The sequence below is a fragment of the Lactuca serriola genome, chromosome 4, assembly GCF_051521515.1.
Source record: "Lactuca serriola cultivar US96UC23 chromosome 4, Lser_US96UC23_V15, whole genome shotgun sequence".
Taxonomy (NCBI): domain Eukaryota; kingdom Viridiplantae; phylum Streptophyta; class Magnoliopsida; order Asterales; family Asteraceae; genus Lactuca; species Lactuca serriola.
The window spans coordinates 288,724,202-288,744,426 of record NC_136411.1 but is presented as its reverse complement, the minus strand read 5'-3'; positions in this window follow the sequence as shown (position 1 = coordinate 288,744,426).

Genomic DNA, 20,225 nt, shown 5'->3' with positions numbered 1-20,225 from the left:
ATTAAAACTCACTTAGGGACCATTTATTGGAGTTTACGGCAGTAAACTTGGAGTTTACGGCCGTAAACTCCCCCACACATAGAATCCTTAATGTATTGGTCCTTAAACAATCACATGTGATTCCAATGATTTTCCCAAGCTTTGTATGGATTTTTAGGGGACTTTTAGCATGGATTTTTGGAGTTTACGGCCCATGAACCCCCTCATGGCCGTGAACTCCTTAGATGGGGATTTAATATGTTTTAAGGTCCAAATCTTGTTTGTGGTCACTTCTAGAATTTATCCCAAGGCTTATGGTGTGTGTAAATGGCATTTTAACACACTAAAAGGAGTTTACTCCCCATGATAATGAGTTTACGGCCCAAGCATGTTCTTGGGCAGTAAACTCATGTTTACTCCTCTAAATTAATGTTCAAGGTGTTCCAAGGCCAAATCCAATATTCTACAATTCATATCTAAGCTTCAATGGAGTTTTGGAAGGGTTTAAGGGCATAAAAACCCCATTTATATGAGTTTACGGCCCAAGCATGCTCTTGGGCAGTAAACTCATGTTTACTCTTCAAAATCCATGTTTAAGGCATTTTAATTCCATTCCATTAAGTCATCTAGCCATATCTAAGGTCTAATTGTGGTTTGGAAGGGTTTTGTTGCTCAAAAACCCCAATTATATGAGTTTATGGCCTAGGACTATTCTAGGGCCGTAAACTCATGATAATGGTCCTAACCCATGGTTTAAACTCGAATTTGAAGGCTAGAGGGGTTGTATAACAAGTTAGGGAAGTTACCTCAAAGATTTGGGGCCTTAAATCTATGTTTTTGGACCTTGAATCTTGTTTGAGGAGAGAGGTTAGAGAGAGAGTTGAGAGAGGAAGAAAAAGCTTCAAATGAAAGTTTGAACGCGTTTAAATAGGTCCCAACACTTGGACACGGTGGAATTCTACCCGATACTGGCATTAAACGGGGCTTTTGGTCGCACCCGATTAAGTTTCCGTAACCCGGCGAGGATGTTTCTAAAATATCTGAAATAAACATTTTGGGCTAATTTCATGAGTTCCTAAGGGGTTTGGACACTCATTAGATTATAATAAACATATAATTTTAAATAATTTAACCCAAAACGAAAACGGAACGAATTGATAAACGACGAATTTTTACGGGTAGAACGGGTTTTCGGCGATGGACAATTTCGGGTTGTTACATTATCCCCCCGTTAGAGGGAATTTCGTCCCGAAATTCAAAGATTAAGATATAGATCATGAATTGGAATGAGATACGAATGGATTTGTTGCCTCGGATCTTCACACTCCTAAGTGGAATCGGGTCTCCGCTTGACGTTCCAGCGTACCCTCACTATCAGGACGCATCTTTGTTTCGTACATTGAGTCTCTCAATGTCACACCCCCAAACCTGAACGGCGGAAACGTTCGGGGGCGGATGACTTCATGTGGTAACGTAACAAATGAATACATAGTAACGAAAGCAATACAACCATCATATATATAATTGAAAGTTTACATTTGTCAAAAGTTACATGTTCAAAACTCAATTACAATATGATGTCAAAATACGAGATTAAACTGGCGCCGCAGCATCCCTTCATCAAAAGCGAAATGAATACCTGAAATTACTGATTCCCTGGGACATACAAGTAATTTTGAAAGAGTAGATCAGCATTTAAGCTGGTGAATTTCATAAGTATTTAAGTGACAATGTTTGAATGAACTGAAATGTTTTATCTTCGTTTGTTTGTGGTTAGAAAATCCAATATTTTCTACTAGTATAAAAGTAGCCTTCACTCAAGACCAATGTTTGTTTCTAAAATGTATGTAAATGTAAAAGAACCAATGAATTTGAAAACCTTGTAAATCAATGCATTTTAATACCCCTTGTGAGTTTTATAACCATACTATTGACTCTGAATGCCTATACACAACGTTCTTCAGGCGTTGAAATGTTATGACGTTTGTCACCCCAAACGGTGGACTGCAGCTAACAGTCAGGGCGCGGGTTTGTCAAGCCCGTATAGATCTATACACAAACACCATGCTCCCCCTCCAAGGGATTCTGGTATATAATACAGGACTTGAAATGTGTACTCGAACGTACATGAAGTTAGTGTCTCACAAATCCGTGGTATAAAAACAGATCTACTTGTTAAAATGTTACGTTTGTTCTTGTACACGAAAGTGAACTTCTTGAAATATGTGATTCTACTACATAAGAGTTAGAAATTTGTTTCGTAAAACCATACCTATTATAGTTTCCAAAAAAAACGTGTCTTGTTTGTTTAGAAACATTGAGAAAGGAATCGCTTGTTTATGAAAGTATAGATTTTTGGGTGTAGAGTCTAGGATAGACAAGAAAAATCTAAGAATAGTTTAGTTTATACATGCATTACAAGAACATTATATTTTAAAAGGTAAAATGCTATTGTGACATATGTTATATATATATACATATATACATATATATATATATAAGTTCCTTTAAATGTTTATAAATCGCATGTGATTTGAATATATAACAGTATATAAAAGAATTTCTTTATGTAACGCACGATAATACTCGTGTGTTTTACTTGTAATCCCCCCCTTTGAAAGCATAATAAAGTATTTAGACTAATTAAAAAGGTTGATTTAGGGGTATGAAACTCACTTGAAAGTTTGAAGATAGCGAGATGGAAAACCGGGCAGAGTTTCGTCTCGGGAAACGGATTTTCCTCGGGATTCTCGGGAATCTCAGGAGTAAAATCGACCTTCGGGACTTGAGCCAAAAAGACCAGAGCTTCGGGTTTGAACGGACACGGAAAACGAGGCAAAGTTGAGAGAGAGAGAAGAGAAATGAACCCTTTCTTTGGAAACCCTTGCATTCTATTTATAGGAAGGCTGGTCTGCCTCGGTACGCGGGGCGTACGCTCGTACGCGCTGCGTACGCGTACGTCATGCATGACCGAAGCCTCGACTGCCTCGGTTCGGATGGGACGGGTTGCTGGGGAGGTGGGTCGGATGGGACGCCGGGTCGGATGGGACGTCGGGTCGGACGGGTCGGACGGGTCGGATGGATCGGATTCCTCGGATATGGCGACGTGGACGATCCGAGGCCAATCCTCTCGGTTACGCGGGGCGTACAGGAGTACGCAGCGCGTACTTCGGAGGAGGATGCTGACTCCCCTTCGGATAATATCCGAATTTTGAATTAAATAAATAAATAATTTATTTAATAAACTTCAAAAATCCATATCTTCTTCATACGAACTCCGTTTTCGATGGTCTTTATATCCTCGCGTAGGTGAGACTACGCTCTACAACTTTCGTTTAGACACCGTCGGCAAATTCCAAAATTATATTTTTATTATTTATTAAAAATCCATCGTGTTTAAGGAATTTCTTAGAAAATTCATAACTTCTTTATCTGATGTCGGTTTTTGCCAGACTTTTTACCGCTGGAATACCATTGTCGAGACCTTCGATTCTTGTTTAGGTCATTCCGGCCAAAAGTCGCTCGATCTCCGATTCGAGTTTTTAGCGGTCTGTTGCTAAGCCGAACTTGGAAAAATCACATCTTCGCTATATGAAGTCGGATTTGGGCGTTCTTTTCACATACGATCATGGTTCAAAGACATTTAATCATAGAAGGAAATTAAATAGAACTATTTGTACGTTTTATTATGAAAGTAAATTTTATTACTTAGAAGCGGTTACAATACTTGACCCATTCTGGTCCTTACAAGGAGTTGAAATATCGGGTTGCCACATCATCCCCCCGTTAGAGAGAATTTCGTCCCGAAATTTAAAGTAGCAAAGATACTAGTGAACATGAAAGAGATGAGGGTACTTTTGTTTCATCTGATCTTCGCGTTCCCATGTGAATTCGGGTCCCCGCTTGGCGTTCCAGCGAACCTTCACGATGGGTATGCGACTTTGTTTTGTTTGTTTGACCTCTCGATCCATGATTTCTACTGGTTCTTCCACAAAGTTGAGGCTCTCGTTGATCTCGATCTCATCGAGTGGAATAACAAGAGTCTCGTCGGACAGACACTTTTTCAAGTTTGAGACGTGGAAGGTTGGATGGATGTTACTAAGTTCGCGCGGTAGGTTAAGCTTGTAAGCCACAGGGCCGATCCTGGCAAGAATCTCGAAAGGCCCTATGTATCTTGGATTTAGTTTCCCACGCTTTCCAAATCGTATTAAACCCTTCCACAGTGAGACCTTTAATAAGACGTGGTCTCCTACCTGGAATTCTAAAGGTTTCCTCCTTTGGTCAGCGTAGCTTTTCTGTCGGTCTCTTGAGGCCTTCAATCGTTCACGAATCTGAACGATCTTCTCTGTTGTTTCACGTATGATCTCCGGACCTGTGAGAGTGCTTTCAGGAACTCTTCCTCTAGCTAACTGGGTATCGCCAACTTCAGTCCAGCACAGAGGGGATCTGCACTTTCGACCATAGAGGGCTTCAAACGGAGCAGCCTTTATGCTTGTATGATAACTATTGTTGTATGAAAATTCGACAAGGGGTAAATGAATATCCCATGCCTTTCCAAAGTCAATCACGCAGGCTCTCAGCATGTCTTCTAAAGTTTGTATTGTTCTCTCACTTTGTCCGTCTGTCTGTGGGTGGTAGGCTGTACTCATGTCTAGCCTAGTTCCCAGGGAACTTTGTAGTGATTGCCAGAACCTTGAAGTGAATCTACTATCTCGATCGGAGATAATGGATATCGGAACACCATGCAGTCGCACTACTTCCCTTAAGTAAGTTCTTGTAAGCTTCTCCATTTTGTCAGTCTCCTTGATGGGTAGGAAATGTGCGGATTTGGTCAATCTGTCGACAATGACCCATATGGTATCGAGTCCACTTGTCGTCTTGGGTAACTTGGTTATGAAGTCCATAGTAATCCGCTCCCATTTCCATTCCGGTATCTCTGGTTGTTGTAGTAGTCCTGACGGTTTCTGATACTCGACCTTAACCTTAGCGCAAGTAAGACATTTACTCACGAAGGTAGCAATTTCTGCTTTCATGTTAGGCCACCAGTACAGTTTCTTAAGATCCAGATACATTTTATCTGAACCCGGGTGAACGGAATATCTTGAATTGTGAGCCTCGGTCATGACTACGTTTCTGAAACCACCATGATTTGGGGTCCAGATTCGGTCCATGAGATAGTAGGCTCCGCCACCCTTGACTTCTAAATTCTTCTCCATTCCTCGCAGGGATTCACCCGCCACATTTTCAGGTTGCAAAGCTTCCATTTGTGCTTCTTTAATTTGTGTGGATAGGTGGGAATGGATAGTCATGGTCAGAGATTTGACCCTCCGACCAGTGTATTCCTTTCGACTGAGGGCGTCGGCTACTACGTTGGCCTTGCCAGGATGATAACGAATTTCGCATTCGTAGTCATTCAGTAACTCAACCCATCGTCGTTGTCGCATGTTGAGTTCCTTCTGATCGAAAATGTGTTGAAGGCTCTTGTGATCGGTGAATATAGTACTCTTTGTTCCGTATAAGTAGTGCCTCCAGATCTTCAGAGCAAATACCACTGCTCCTAACTCGAGGTCGTGTTTCGTATAGTTCACTTCGTGTGTCGTAAGCTGTCGGGAGGCATAAGCGATAACCTTCCCTCTTTGCATAAGAACACAACCAAGTCCTTGATTTGAAGCATCGCAATACACTACGAAGTCTTTTATCCCTTCGGGGAGGGATAGTATCGGTGCGGTGCACAAGGCCTGTTTTAGTGTCTGGAATGCCTTCTCTTGTTTCGCTTCCCAGTCAAAGGCCACTCCTTTCTGGGTTAATGAAGTAAGAGGTTTCGCAATGCTCAAAAAGTTCTTTATGAATCTGCGATAGTAGCCAGCTAGACCTAGAAATTGACGAATTTCTGTAGGTGTCTTTGGTGCCGACCAGTTCTCAATAGCCTTAATTTTGGAAGGGTCCACGTGTATACCTTTCTCGCTAACAACGTGACCTAAAAATTCGACTCTTCGAATCCAAAATTCGCATTTAGAGAACTTCGCATAGAGTTTCTCCGTTCGCAGTGTTTCTAGGACTTTTCGTAGGTGTTGACTATGCTCTTCCTCACTTCAAGAGTAGATAAGTATATCATCGATAAAGACGATGACGAACTGATCCAAGTAAGGGCGGCATACCCTATTCATTAGGTCCATAAATACTGCTGGTGCATTGGTTAATCCGAACGGCATCACCACGAATTCGTAGTGTCCATAACGAGTTCGGAAGGCTGTCTTTGGAATGTCCCTCTCTAGAACTCGTAATTGGTGATATCCGGATCGCAGGTCTATTTTGGAGAAGTAGTTCGCCCCTTGAAGTTGATCGAATAGGTCGTCGATACGGGGTAGAGGATAGCGGTTCTTGACAGTAAGTTTGTTCAGCTCTCTGTAGTCGATGCACATACGGAACGATCCGTCTTTCTTCTTTACAAACAAGACCGGTGCTCCCCAAGGTGAGAAACTTGGTCTTATGAATCCTTTGTGAAGGAGTTCATTAAGTTGACTGGAAAGTTCCTGCATCTCTGCTGGTGCAAGACGATAAGGCGACTTCGCTACTGGGGTAGCTCCTGGAATTAAGTCGATTCTAAACTCGACTTGGCGTTGCGGTGGTAATCCTGGCAGTTCTTCTGGAAAGATATCGGGAAAGTCGCGTACTACCGAGATGCTCTTGATGTCCTTCAGTTCTTGACTTGTATCGACGATGTGCGCTAGGAATGCTCGACAATCCTTCCGCAAGCACTTTCGAGCTTGGATGCACGAAATGATGCGAAGGTTTGCACTAGATTTGTCGCCGTAGATAACTAATGTTTCGTTGTTTGGGAGGTTAAGACGGACTGCTTTCTCAAAGCACATGATGTCGGCGCGAAGAAGGCTCAACCAATCCATGCCGACTATGACGTCGAAACTTTTAATTTGAACCGGCATGAGATTGATTGGGAAAGAATGGCCGTCTAATGTTAACGTACAGCCCATGTATATGCAATTTGTGTTTTCGGTTTTTCCATTGGCCATCTCTATAGTGAATGATTTTTCTAACTTGCTAAGTTTAGGTTTAAGTAAATGAATAAAGTTTTGACTCACGAAACTTCTCTCCGCTCCACTATCGAATAATATGCATGCGTATGAATTATCGAGAAGGAACGTACCAGCAACAATAGTTGGGTCAGCTACAGCTTCGTTGTGGCCTATTGCCAAAACTCGTCTCACACCTCCGGTGCCTGCTGCCTTAGGACAGTTTCTCTGGTAGTGGCCCACCTCGCCACAACCGTAGCAAGCCTGCCCTACACCCGCACCGGGAATTTGAGTGATCGGCTTTGCGGGTTCCTTGCAGAAACGGGCTGTGTGCCCTTTCTGGCTGCAGTTGGCGCACTGCATAGCTCGACAAAGTCCATGGTGGTGGTAATTGCATTTGGTGCATTTTGGGAGGTTGCCTATATAAGGCTTTGTTGGGTAGGTATTTGTAGGGGCTGTAGCAGGTACAGTGGCCGCATTTACTGACACCAGCTGTTTCTTTGCGGATTCTTGGGAAGATCCACCCTTCCCTTTAATCCATGCCCTCTTCCTGCCATTGTTGTTGTTGTAGTTGTTGTAGTTGTTGTTTGCTTTCTGTGGGGCTGGTGCAGAAGTGGTTGAGTTCTGATGACCTCCGTAGTCGATCAGAGATTGTGCCAGTTCCTTAGCACTTTCAAAGGTGTCAGGTTTAGAAGCTAACACGCTTGATCGCATTTGGGGCGTCAGTCCCCAGATGTACCTTTCTATCTTCTTGCTCTCGGGAGCAATCATATCTGGACAAAGGATTGCCAGCTCGCAGAATCTGTTGGTATAAGGAGCGATGTCGGTACCAACCATTCCGAGAGTCCATAGCTCGTGTTCAAGCTTTTGAATCTCTCCCCGTGGGCAGTATTCTCTCATCATCATGGCCTTCAAGTTCTCCCAGCTTATGGAGTTTGCCACGATTAGGGTGAGTACTTTAACGTGGCCATTCCACCAAGTTAAAGCTTTATCGAGAAGGGTGAAAGTTGCAAATTTGACCTTGCTGTGCTCGGGGCAGGAGCATATTTCAAAGACTACCTCCGTCCTTTCGATCCACTGCCTCAGGGCCATCACACCACCAGTACCATAAAACATCCGGGGCTTGGCATTAGTGAAGTCCTTATAGGTGCATTCTCGAGGTGGTCCATAACTCTCGCCATGGTTGGATAGGTGTGTGCCAGATCCCGAGCCATTAGTACTCGAGTTATTGATCTGTGACATGGCAGCTGCCACTGCCGCGGTGACTGCTGCTTGAAACATAACAGCATCAAATTGAGGTGGTGGAGGTGGTGGTGGTATAGGTGCTTCCTCACCGTTGTTTCGCCTTGGATTCCTACGCGGAGGCATCCTTCAACTATAGATTGAAAAGACAAGGATAAGAATTTCATAGAATGGAAAAATGTATGTGTCTCATGAACTAAATCGCTATAGTTCAACAACAGATGAAAGTATAAGTCTTAAAATAGAAAAATGAAAGTTATTTGTAAGACTGAAGGTATGAAACGAGTGTTTGGGTTCACAAAGACCATTCAATGTTCGAACGAAATACTCAACATAGTAGTAATAGTGCCACTTATATTAATATAAAAGTTGTTACAACGATCATGAAAATTTGACCCCCATAAGGGTCTCCGATTACAAAGTTCGAGAAATTTAAAGACTTTTAGCCGAGGTCCTAAGCTATAACAAAATTTGAGTCCTAGACAAGCACTACTTGCGTCGAAGGTTGCGCTTGGATCTTGATTCCGTATCTGATTGCTTTGACTCCATTAGACGCCTATCGAAAGCGGCTTGTTGTTCCCTTAGTTCGGCGAGGGCTGCAATCATTTGCGCTTGAAACGATTCAGCTTGGAATTGGGCGTTGTCTTGCATCTTGTCCAGCCTACGGATGTCAGAAGTGTGAACCTGCACTTCCACGTTGATATCCCGGAGTCGACTAGCTTGTACTCCAGACTGATAGGACTGATTGGCTAACTTACCCACCATTACCGGGAGTGCTCGATCAGCCGAACCTCCGCCGCGGACATCATAGAATTCCCGGCACATGCCGTAGGGAGGGCGTAGGTTTTGCTGTTGGCTCCAATGGTGGAGGTGACTTCCCCAGACGGGAGTCGGTCCTTGAAAGTTCCTTACGAAGACGGGAGGTTGAATGGGTGGTGGATCGATAACTTCCGGCTCTGAGTCGGTACCGGAGTCATCACCCACTTCTATGGGTTCCTCGTCCTCTTCGGGATCATCTTCGATCCATCCTCCGTTGCCTTGGTTGGGAAAGTAGGGGTCGCCAGGGTGGTGAAATCCAGCCATTTGACTGTACGAGAAAAAGGGTTATAAGAATCGAGTAAAGCCGGAACATGTAAAACATGTAAGTTAAACTAGTTTAGATAGCAAATACTCCTATAGTATTTAAGTGCTTGTGTTTGATTCTTGTAATGGTTTGGTAAGTTTTGACTTGTTGCTTACTACGATCATTCCTCGATATACGTTGGTCCAATCTTGGGCAAATATAGTTGATCACGCTATATTTGTCCAAAATCTGATTACATATATCGAGTCCCAATCGTAGTGTCAACTTGTCTAAATACTTGTATAGTTGTATAACATGAAAATAGTTCGTGGTAGGCATGTATTTGTACTTAAATGAACTACCAATTTAAATTGAACGAAATGCTGCTTAAGTGTAAAAAGAAAATTTGTTTTGTCAGAGATTATTAGTCCCCTAAGCATTTATAGTTTGTATATCTTATGTGGTTCGATATACTTAGTTCACTATAAACATTGCTCTGATACCAATCTGTCACACCCCCAAACCTGAACGGCGGAAACGTTCGGGGGCGGATGACTTCATATGGTAACGTAACAAATGAATACATAGTAACGAAAGCAATACAACCATCATATATATAATTGAAAGTTTACATTTGTCAAAAGTTACATGTTCAAAACTCAATTACAATATGATGTCAAAATACGAGATTAAACTGGCGCCGCAGCATCCCTTCATCAAAAGCGAAATGAATACCTGAAATTACTGATTCCCTGGGACATACAAGTAATTTTGAAAGAGTAGATCAGCATTTAAGCTGGTGAATTTCATAAGTATTTAAGTGACAATGTTTGAATGAACTGAAATGTTTTATCTTCGTTTGTTTGTGGTTAGAAAATCCAATATTTTCTACTAGTATAAAAGTAGCCTTCACTCAAGACCAATGTTTGTTTCTAAAATGTATGTAAATGTAAAAGAACCAATGAATTTGAAAACCTTGTAAATCAATGCATTTTAATACCCCTTGTGAGTTTTATAACCATACTATTGACTCTGAATGCCTATACACAACGTTCTTCAGGCGTTGAAATGTTATGACGTTTGTCACCCCAAATGGTGGACTGCAGCTAACAGTCAGGGCGCGGGTTTGTCAAGCCCGTATAGATCTATACACAAACACCATGCTCCCCCTCCAAGGGATTCTGGTATATAATACAGGACTTGAAATGTGTACTCGAACGTACATGAAGTTAGTGTCTCACAAATCCGTGGTATAAAAACAGATCTACTTGTTAAAATGTTACGTTTGTTCTTGTACACGAAAGTGAACTTCTTGAAATATGTGATTCTACTACATAAGAGTTAGAAATTTGTTTCGTAAAACCATACCTATTATAGTTTCCAAAAAAAACGTGTCTTGTTTGTTTAGAAACATTGAGAAAGGAATCGCTTGTTTATGAAAGTATAGATTTTTGGGTGTAGAGTCTAGGATAGACAAGAAAAATCTAAGAATAGTTTAGTTTATACATGCATTACAAGAACATTATATTTTAAAAGGTAAAATGCTATTGTGACATATGTTATATATATACATATATACATATATATATATATATATATAAGTTCCTTTAAATGTTTATAAATCGCATGTGATTTGAATATATAACAGTATATAAAAGAATTTCTTTATGTAACGCACGATAATACTCGTGTGTTTTACTTGTAATCCCCCCCTTTGAAAGCATAATAAAGTATTTAGACTAATTAAAAAGGTTGATTTAGGGGTATGAAACTCACTTGAAAGTTTGAAGATAGCGAGATGGAAAACCGGGCAGAGTTTCGTCTCGGGAAACGAATTTTCCTCGGGATTCTCGGGAATCTCGGGAGTAAAATCGACCTTCGGGACTTGAGCCAAAAAGACCAGAGCTTCGGGTTTGAACGGACACGGAAAACGAGGCAAAGTTGAGAGAGAGAGAAGAGAAATGAACCCTTTCTTTGGAAACCCTTGCATTCTATTTATAGGAAGGCTGGTCTGCCTCGGTACGCGGGGCGTACGCTCGTACGCGCTGCGTACGCGTACGTCATGCATGACCGAAGCCTCGACTGCCTCGGTTCGGATGGGACGGGTTGCTGGGGAGGTGGGTCGGATGGGACGCCGGGTCGGATGGGACGTCGGGTCGGACGGGTCGGACGGGTCGGATGGATCGGATTCCTCGGATATGGCGACGTGGACGATCCGAGGCCAATCCTCTCGGTTACGCGGGGCGTACAGGAGTACGCAGCGCGTACTTCGGAGGAGGATGCTGACTCCCCTTCGGATAATATCCGAATTTTGAATTAAATAAATAAATAATTTATTTAATAAACTTCAAAAATCCATATCTTCTTCATACGAACTCCGTTTTCGATGGTCTTTATATCCTCGCGTAGGTGAGACCACGCTCTACAACTTTCGTTTAGACACCGTCGGCAAATTCCAAAATTATATTTTTATTATTTATTAAAAATCCATCGTGTTTAAGGAATTTCTTAGAAAATTCATAACTTCTTTATCTGATGTCGGTTTTTGCCAGACTTTTTACCGCTGGAATACCATTGTCGAGACCTTCGATTCTCGTTTAGGTCATTCCGGCCAAAAGTCGCTCGATCTCCGATTCGAGTTTTTAGCGGTCTGTTGCTAAGCCGAACTTGGAAAAATCACATCTTCGCTATATGAAGTCGGATTTGGGCGTTCTTTTCACATACGATCATGGTTCAAAGACATTTAATCATAGAAGGAAATTAAATAGAACTATTTGTACGTTTTATTATGAAAGTAAATTTTATTACTTAGAAGCGGTTACAATACTTGACCCATTCTGGTCCTTACAAGGAGTTGAAATATCGGGTTGCCACACTCAATCCATGATCTCAATTGATTCTCCCATGGAGGTTCCAACCCTTGATGACTTTGGTCTCCTAAAAGGAATCACTAGGGTTTCGTTGGGTAGATACTTCTAAGGATTCAAGACGTGAAGTGTCGGATGGATGCTACTAAGTTCTAAGGGCATCCGGAGTTTGTAGGTTGCAGAATCGATTCTACAAGGATCGCGAAGGGTCTAATGTATCACGATGGAAGTATTTTACACTTCCCAAAGCATATCATGCTTTTCTGGGAATAAGCCTTCAATAGGACACACACTCCAACAGCAAGGCACATCTTCGTGGAGTCGAATAGCTAAGGGTCTGATGGTTCTAGAAGAAATTTATGGGTATGTATGCGATAATAATCGATGGGACCCCAGAATCAACAGGTTTCTATGGGTATCTCTAGTGCCGACTAATTCCCTATCGCCTTAGTTTTTGGAAAGGTTCACGAGTATGACTGCTTTGCTTAGCTACATGATCAAGGGAAATGATTTGACCGAAGGATACCACTACTAACTCGTAGTAATCATATAAATTCTTGGTCACCGTCTTGGACATGTTACTCTCACTGAGGTTTGGTGACGAGATAGTTCCAGAGATTAGGCTGGTGCGAGACTAGACTAAACGTTCGGAAAGAGTTCTCGAGAGTCCTTCGGGAAAGAAATTTAGGGAGAAGAGCTATAGACTTCTCGTTTCCCGATGATCACAGGAACGAGGGATGCGCGGAAATTCCTATAGGGAAAAACTTTTTGAGCTTTAATGCACGAAATGATGCGAAGGTTTGATGCCGAAGATCACGAGAGTCGGGTCGGGGGAAAGATCTAGATGGGCGACCATTTCGAAACCAAGAATAACGACATGAATGAGACTCGGTCATTACATGTCAAACATAGCATCAAAGTATTTCGTGAACAGTTTCCCATTAAATCGAGTGGAACAGAATAATCCTCCGGACTGAGAATACAATCTATAGGTACGAAGTTAGCGTTCTCTTATTTCATTAGTTAGCCGTCTCAACGGTACACAATTTCGATTACAAACGAAGGATTAAGTTTAGAAAGGTGTTCGAATAGATAGATAACAGGTTTCCCTTCTGGTACTAGAATCGAAAAGAGTTGCGGGTATAAGAGTTGTCAAAGAGAAGTATACCTGCGGCGACAGTAGGATCAGCGGTTGTCTCCTCTCGTCCTGTTGCTAGGACTCTTCCAGTGTTGCCAGTTGTTGCTGCTTTGGGGCAATTTCTTTTGAAGTGCCCTACTTCGCCACAACTGTAGCAGGCTGGACTGATTCCCGTTCCGGATGATTGGTTTGTTGATTTGGCTGGTTTTCTGCAGGTTCGAGCAAGGTGGCCCTTCTTACCACAATTGTCACAGATTCTTTCACGACATGGACCAGGAATACGATGATGGTAGCTGCACTTACCGCACCAAGGAAGGGTACCAGTGTATCCACTGGTAGGAGTTTGGGTCGTGGACCCGACAGCTGAAACAGCAACAGGGGTAGTAACAGCATGGACCGCTACTGTTTGCTATTTCTTAGAGGAACCTTGTGTACTTTAGGCCTTCCGCTTGTTCCAGATTTTCTTTTTACTTCCACCTCCACTTGTGACTGGCTCAGGGGTGGTAGCCTCCTCATCATAGTCGTCTTCATGATCGACCAGGGTTTGCGCAATACATTTAGCGCTATCATAGGTGTCTGGCTTTGCAGCCAAGACATTCCCTTTGGTTGGCTGGGTCAACCCCCAGATGAACCTCTCAATCTTTTTACTCTCAGGGGTAACCATTCCCGGACAGAGTAATGCCAGGTCATCAAATCTTGAAGTATAAGCGGCTATGTCAGAACCCTTCACCTTAAGGTTCCAGAGTTCGTGTTCTAATTTCTGTATTTCGCCCCAAGGGCAATACTCTGCGAGTAGAAGCTCCTTCATAGCTTCCCAACCCATAGCATTTGCTACAGGTAGAGTTAAGGATTTGACTCGGCCGTTCCACCAAGTCAGGGCTTTGTCAAGGAAGGTGAAGGCGGCGAAATTTACTTTGTCAGACTCCGAACAGGCGCATATTTCAAAGATTGATTCGATTTTCTCGAACCATCGAGTGAGGGAAATGACACCTCCGGTGCCATCAAAGGATGTGGGTTTCGCGTTCATGAAGTCCTTATAGGAACCCTCTTTTTAGTGTCCCTGACTATTCTCTTGGTTTTGGGTTTGGGTATCACCTCCCGAACCACCAGAACCACCGGTGTTCAATTGGGACATAGCAGCTGCCACCGCGGTGGTAACAGCTGCCTGAAATACCATGGGGTCGATTTTAGGAAGAGGTGGTAGCAGAGGGTTGTTGGTGTTCTTCGAGCTGGGTCTCTTCCTTGGAGGCATCGTGATCTAAAAAGATCAGGAAAGAGAGGATCATAAGTCCTCTGAATTGGATCATGAGATATGGAACAGAGGATATCTCATCAAGACAGATATAGCATCATATTAAGCGATAAAGCAGGAAAGAGTTATCAAGGCAGAACATTTTATCGCTAGAGGAATGATAAGTAACAACGCGTATACAAGGATTTTCTACAAAGGATTGACTCGAGAAATACTCCAATAGTATTTCATGATTCACTGCAACGACGCCTCGTTGTTTGGGGTATTTGGTAAGTTTTAGGTATGTCGCATACCACAGTCACTCCCAAGCACATGTTGGTCGTGTCTCGAATGAATATAGTTGGCCAGGCTATATTGATCCTAGACATGACTACATAACTGCCCAGGTTTAACCGCAGCGTACAACACCCATTAACTTATGTTTTGTTCTACTTGTAGTTACGGATCTCGACGGCTCGGTATACTTGTATACTTTTGAAAATACTTATATTTTGAAGGATACTTTTAGTTCCGAGCGCTTAGGCCCTTTAGTGTTTATAGTTTTATACCATGTAAGGTTTGGTATACTCCGTTCACTATAAACAAGGGCTCTGATACCAATCTGTCACACCCCGAAAACCAAAGGCGGAAACATTTCCGGGGTTGACTCCACGTTGAGTATCAAATCCAATGCACATAGTAATCAAAGTAAACAACCATTACATTACATATATTTGAAAGTTTACATTTGTTTTAAAAGTAATCTGTACAAGTGTGATACATAATATATATATATATATATATATATATGAACAAAATGCGACGAGTCTTCTACGCACTCCGTCTTCACCAAAAGAGATCACCGGGTACCTGTCTAATGCGGACCTGAGAATACAAGCAGTTTGAAAATCAGCATAAAGCTGGTGAGTTCATAAGATGTTTGTTTTCTGAAAATGTACCGGTTTCCTTTAGTTTTCCGAAAAGGGTTGTTATCCAAGAAAATCCCATATTTTCTTATGTAAAGTTAGTTTAGTTATCACTTGTTACCAATTCGATTATGTGTTGCATTTTACCCCAGGAAAATCTCATATTTTCCTTAATGTAAGACCGGTTGAATATCACAGAGTATAGTTTAATACATAAAACTATATATTAAGAATCATGGGATTACTATCCCGAACTAGATATAAGTTAGTTTGATATACGTGAACTATAGATGGAAAGTAGTTTGAAAACCATGGGACTCACATCCCGTACTAGATACAAGATAGTTTGATATACATGAAAATATAGATTGAAAACCACGGGACTACCATCCCGAACTAGATACAAGATAGTTTGATATACATGAAAATGTAGACTGAAAACCATGGGACTACCATCCCGGACTACATACAAGATAGTTTGATATATATGAAAATATAGATTGAAAACCAAGGGACTACCATCCCGGACTAGATATAAATTCATAACCATGGGATTATCATCCCGTATTATATATAGTTTCATGATCGTGGGATTACTATCCCGTATAAGATATATATTGAAATCATGGGACTATCATCCGGTACTAGATATAAGATCAATAGACAGAAAACCATGGGACAAACTTCCCGTACTAGATATAGAAACTATAAACAGAAAGTAGATATGAAATTGAGTCAAATCCAAAACCAAACCCAAGCCATGAATAAACTTATATTAATACGTATTGTGAGTCGGGTAACCATGTTGATATGACAACGAGACCTCCTTGACTTTTGTCAGACGTCGGAAGATATCCAGAATTTGTCACCCCAAGCGTGCCCGCCTTACTGTAGCTAGAAGTTAAGGTGTGGGATTGTCAGTCCCGAATAGATCTATTCACAAATTCCACGCTCTCCTGTGACACCCCGTAATTTATTCCGTCGCCTTAACCCGGTTCCGTTAATAAAGCCGTTACGTTCCAAAAGTCTCCGTTAACTTTGTTTTAATTTAATTTAATTTATTCGCGACTAAATTTAATTTTCATAAGTGTCGGGATACATTTAAATTCATTAAAATATTTTCTATTTTTATTTAGAAAATATTTAGTTTCGTCTAAGTCGTAATTTCGGTAAATTTACCGGGTGCGACCAAAAGCTTCGTCTAGCGTCAGTATCGGGTAGAATCCCACCAGGCCCTATACTTTGAGCATGTATAAAGTTGAGAGAGCCTCAATTGAAGTTTTTCTACTCTCTCTCTACTTTCTCTCTCTAGAAATCGAAATCAAGCTAAAAATCATCCAAAACAAGCTCCAAAACATCAAGGTAAATATCCTAGCTTCTAGTTTAACACCTTTGGCCTTCAAATTCGTGAAATATATGAGGAATGGGACCATAAATAAGTGTTTATGGTCTTGGACCCTCCTTAGACCGTGAACACATGAAAAAGGGGGTTTTGTGCCATAAAACCCTTCCAAACTTCATTTGGAGCCTAGATGTGCCTAAAGGACTTGCATGCATGGATTTAGAACACCTTAAACTCTTTATTTAGGGCATGAACATGAGTTTACGGACCAAGCACATGCTTGGACCGTAAACACCCATTCTTGGGGAATAAACTCAATTTATGGTGTTAGTTTTCCCCTAAACACCCCCAACAAGCTTCCATGAGTGTTTAGAACCCAAAAATCCTTCAAGAAATGCACCAAAACTTATTTAAAGAGGGGGTAAGCTTGAGTTTACGGCCCAAGAACATTCTTGGACTATAAACTCATCTCCTTAGACCTTAAACTCATTTTTATGTGTTAAGATGCTACTTAAACACACCATGAGCCTTAGAAATGAGTCTAGAAGCAACCACAATCAAGTTAAGGACCTTAAATCATGCCAAAACTACCCCCATGGATGTTTATGGCCGTAAACCTCCCAAGAACATCTTCTTAGGCTGTAAACTCCATTATATGGTCCTTATGTGAGTTTAATCCATTCTGATGCCCCAGTTTTGATCCTAGCTAATCTTCTCAAGTAATATAAGGCCATTTAGCATCATGGAACACCCCACCAATGAGTTTACGGACGTAAACTTATGTGGAATGGTCATTAGGATCATAAAACCTCTTGTAAGTTTACTCTTGAAGAGTAAACTACATATCCAAGCTTTATGTGTCCTTGAATGCCACCCGGGTCCTTCCAAACACTTGTAAGGGAGTGTTTCCGCAACTAGATGTGTTTGTCTCTACCAAATAAATAATATAAGTCCTAATTAGATACAAATAGGTATCTTTTCATAATTCATAGGAACCTCGTGCGTTTTCAAACCCAGAAACGACGTTTAGGATCCGAGCAGACATGTTCCTCGTCCGGTGAGTTCATACCCCTACACTTTTTAAATGGTTTTTCAATGTTTTCAGGGGGGAATACAAGCAAATTACAAAATTTTTCAAAACATAACATTGATGAATTTCAATTAATATCTGGAAAATTATAAATATTTTTACCCCTTATGTATTATGCTGAGCATAAGGGATGATTTATCAATCACAACTATATGAATTTCAGTTAAGGAAATAACCAAACTAATCAAATTATTATGGGAATAATTTGGGGTTCTTTAGTTCTCGTTTCATCGCATATTGATATATATATAAAGTTTATTAGATAAACTATGTCTGATTCAGTTTATCTCCATTTCACTTAGTGTATATTGCTAGATAATTTCATTGTATATAACTGTTTTCACTGTATTATGTTTCATATCGTTTAGTATGTTTGATATCGTTTGAGAATTCCGTGAATACTTAGTACTAATTTGTGTGATTTGTCATTACCATTTTGGGTTATTAGTAAATCCTCCCCAAAAGTGTAACCAGAGTCTCCAGGAGGGAGAGCGTGGAATTTGTGAATAGATCTATTCGGGACTAACAATCCCACACCTTAACTGCTAGCTACAGTTAGGCGGGCACGCCTGGGGTGACAGATTTTGGATAACTCTTTCCTGCTTTATCGCTTAATATGATTTTATATCTGTCTTGATGAGATATCCTCTGTTCCATATCTCATGATCCAATTCAAAGGACTTATGATCCTCTCTTTCCTGATCTTTTTAGATCACGATGCCTCCAAGGAAGAGACCCAGCTCGAAGAACACCAAAAACCCTCAGCCGCCACCTCCTCCTGAAATCGACCCCGTGGTATTTCAGGCAGCTGTTACCGCTGTGGTGGCAGCTGCTATGTCTCAACTGAACACCAGTGGTTCCGGTGGTTCGGGAGGTGATACCCAACCCCAAAACCAAGAGAACAGTCAGGGACACCGAAAAGAGGGTTCCTATAAGGACTTCATGAACGCGAAACCCACATCCTTTGATGGCACCGGAGGTGTCATTTCCCTCACCCGATGGTTCAATAAAATCGAATCAATCTTTGAAATATGCGTCTGTTCGGAGTCTGACAAAGTAAAGTTCGCCGCCTGCACCATCCTTGACAAAACCCTTACTTGGTGGAACGGCCGAGTTAAATCCTTAACTCTACCTGTAGCAAATGCTATGGGTTGGGAAGCTATGAAGGAGCTTCTGCTCACTGAGTATTGCCCTCAGGGCGAAATACAGAAACTATAACATGAACTCTGGAACCTAAAGATGAAGGGTTCCGACATAGCCGCTTATACTTCAAGATTCGATGACCTGGCATTACTCTGCCCGGGAATGGTTACCCCGGAGAGTAAAAAGATTGAGAAATTCATCTGGGGGTTGACCCAGCCAACAAAAGGGAATCTCTTGGCTGCGAAGCCAGACACCTATGACAGCGCTAAATGTCTGGCACAAACTCTGATTGATCACAAAGACAACTCTGATGAAGAGGCTACCACTCCCAAGCCAGTCACAAGTGGAGGTGGAAGTAAAAAGAAATGTTGGAACAAGAAGAAGGCCTAAAGTACGCAAGGTTTTTCTAAGAAACAGCAAACGGTAGCAATCCATGCTGCTACTGCCCCTGTTGTTGTTTCAGCTGTTGGATCCATGACCCAAACTCCTACCAGTTGATACACTAGTACCCTTCCTTGGTGCGGTAAGTGCAGCTACCATCACCGTATTCCTGGTCCATGTTGCGAAAGAATCTATGACAATTGAGGCAAGAAGGGCCACCTTGCTCGAACCTGTAGAAAACCAGCCAAATCAACAAACCAATCATCCGGAACGGGAATCAGTCCAGCCTGCTACAGTTGTGGCGAAGTAGGGCACTTCAAAAGAAATTGCCCCAAAACAGCAACAACCGGCAACACCGGAAGAGTCCTAGTAATAGGACGAGAGGAGACAACCGTTGATCCCGCTGTCGCCGCAGGTATACCCCTCTTTGACATCTCTTATACCTGCAACTCTTATCGATTCTAGTACTAAAAGGGAAACCTAATATCTATCCATTCGAACATTTTCTAAACTTAATCCTTCGTTTGTAATCGAAATTGTGTACCGTCGAGATGGCTAACCAGTGAGATAGAGGACACTAACTTCGTACCTATAGATCTTATTCTCAGTCCAGAGGATTATTCTGTTCCAATCGATTTAATGGAAAAACTTTTCACGAAATACTTTGATGCTATGTTTGACATGTAATGACCGAGTCTCATTCATGTCGTTATTCTTGATTTCGAAAGGGTCGCCCGTCTAGATCTTTCCCCCGACCCGACTCTCGTGATCTTCGGCATCAAACATTCACAC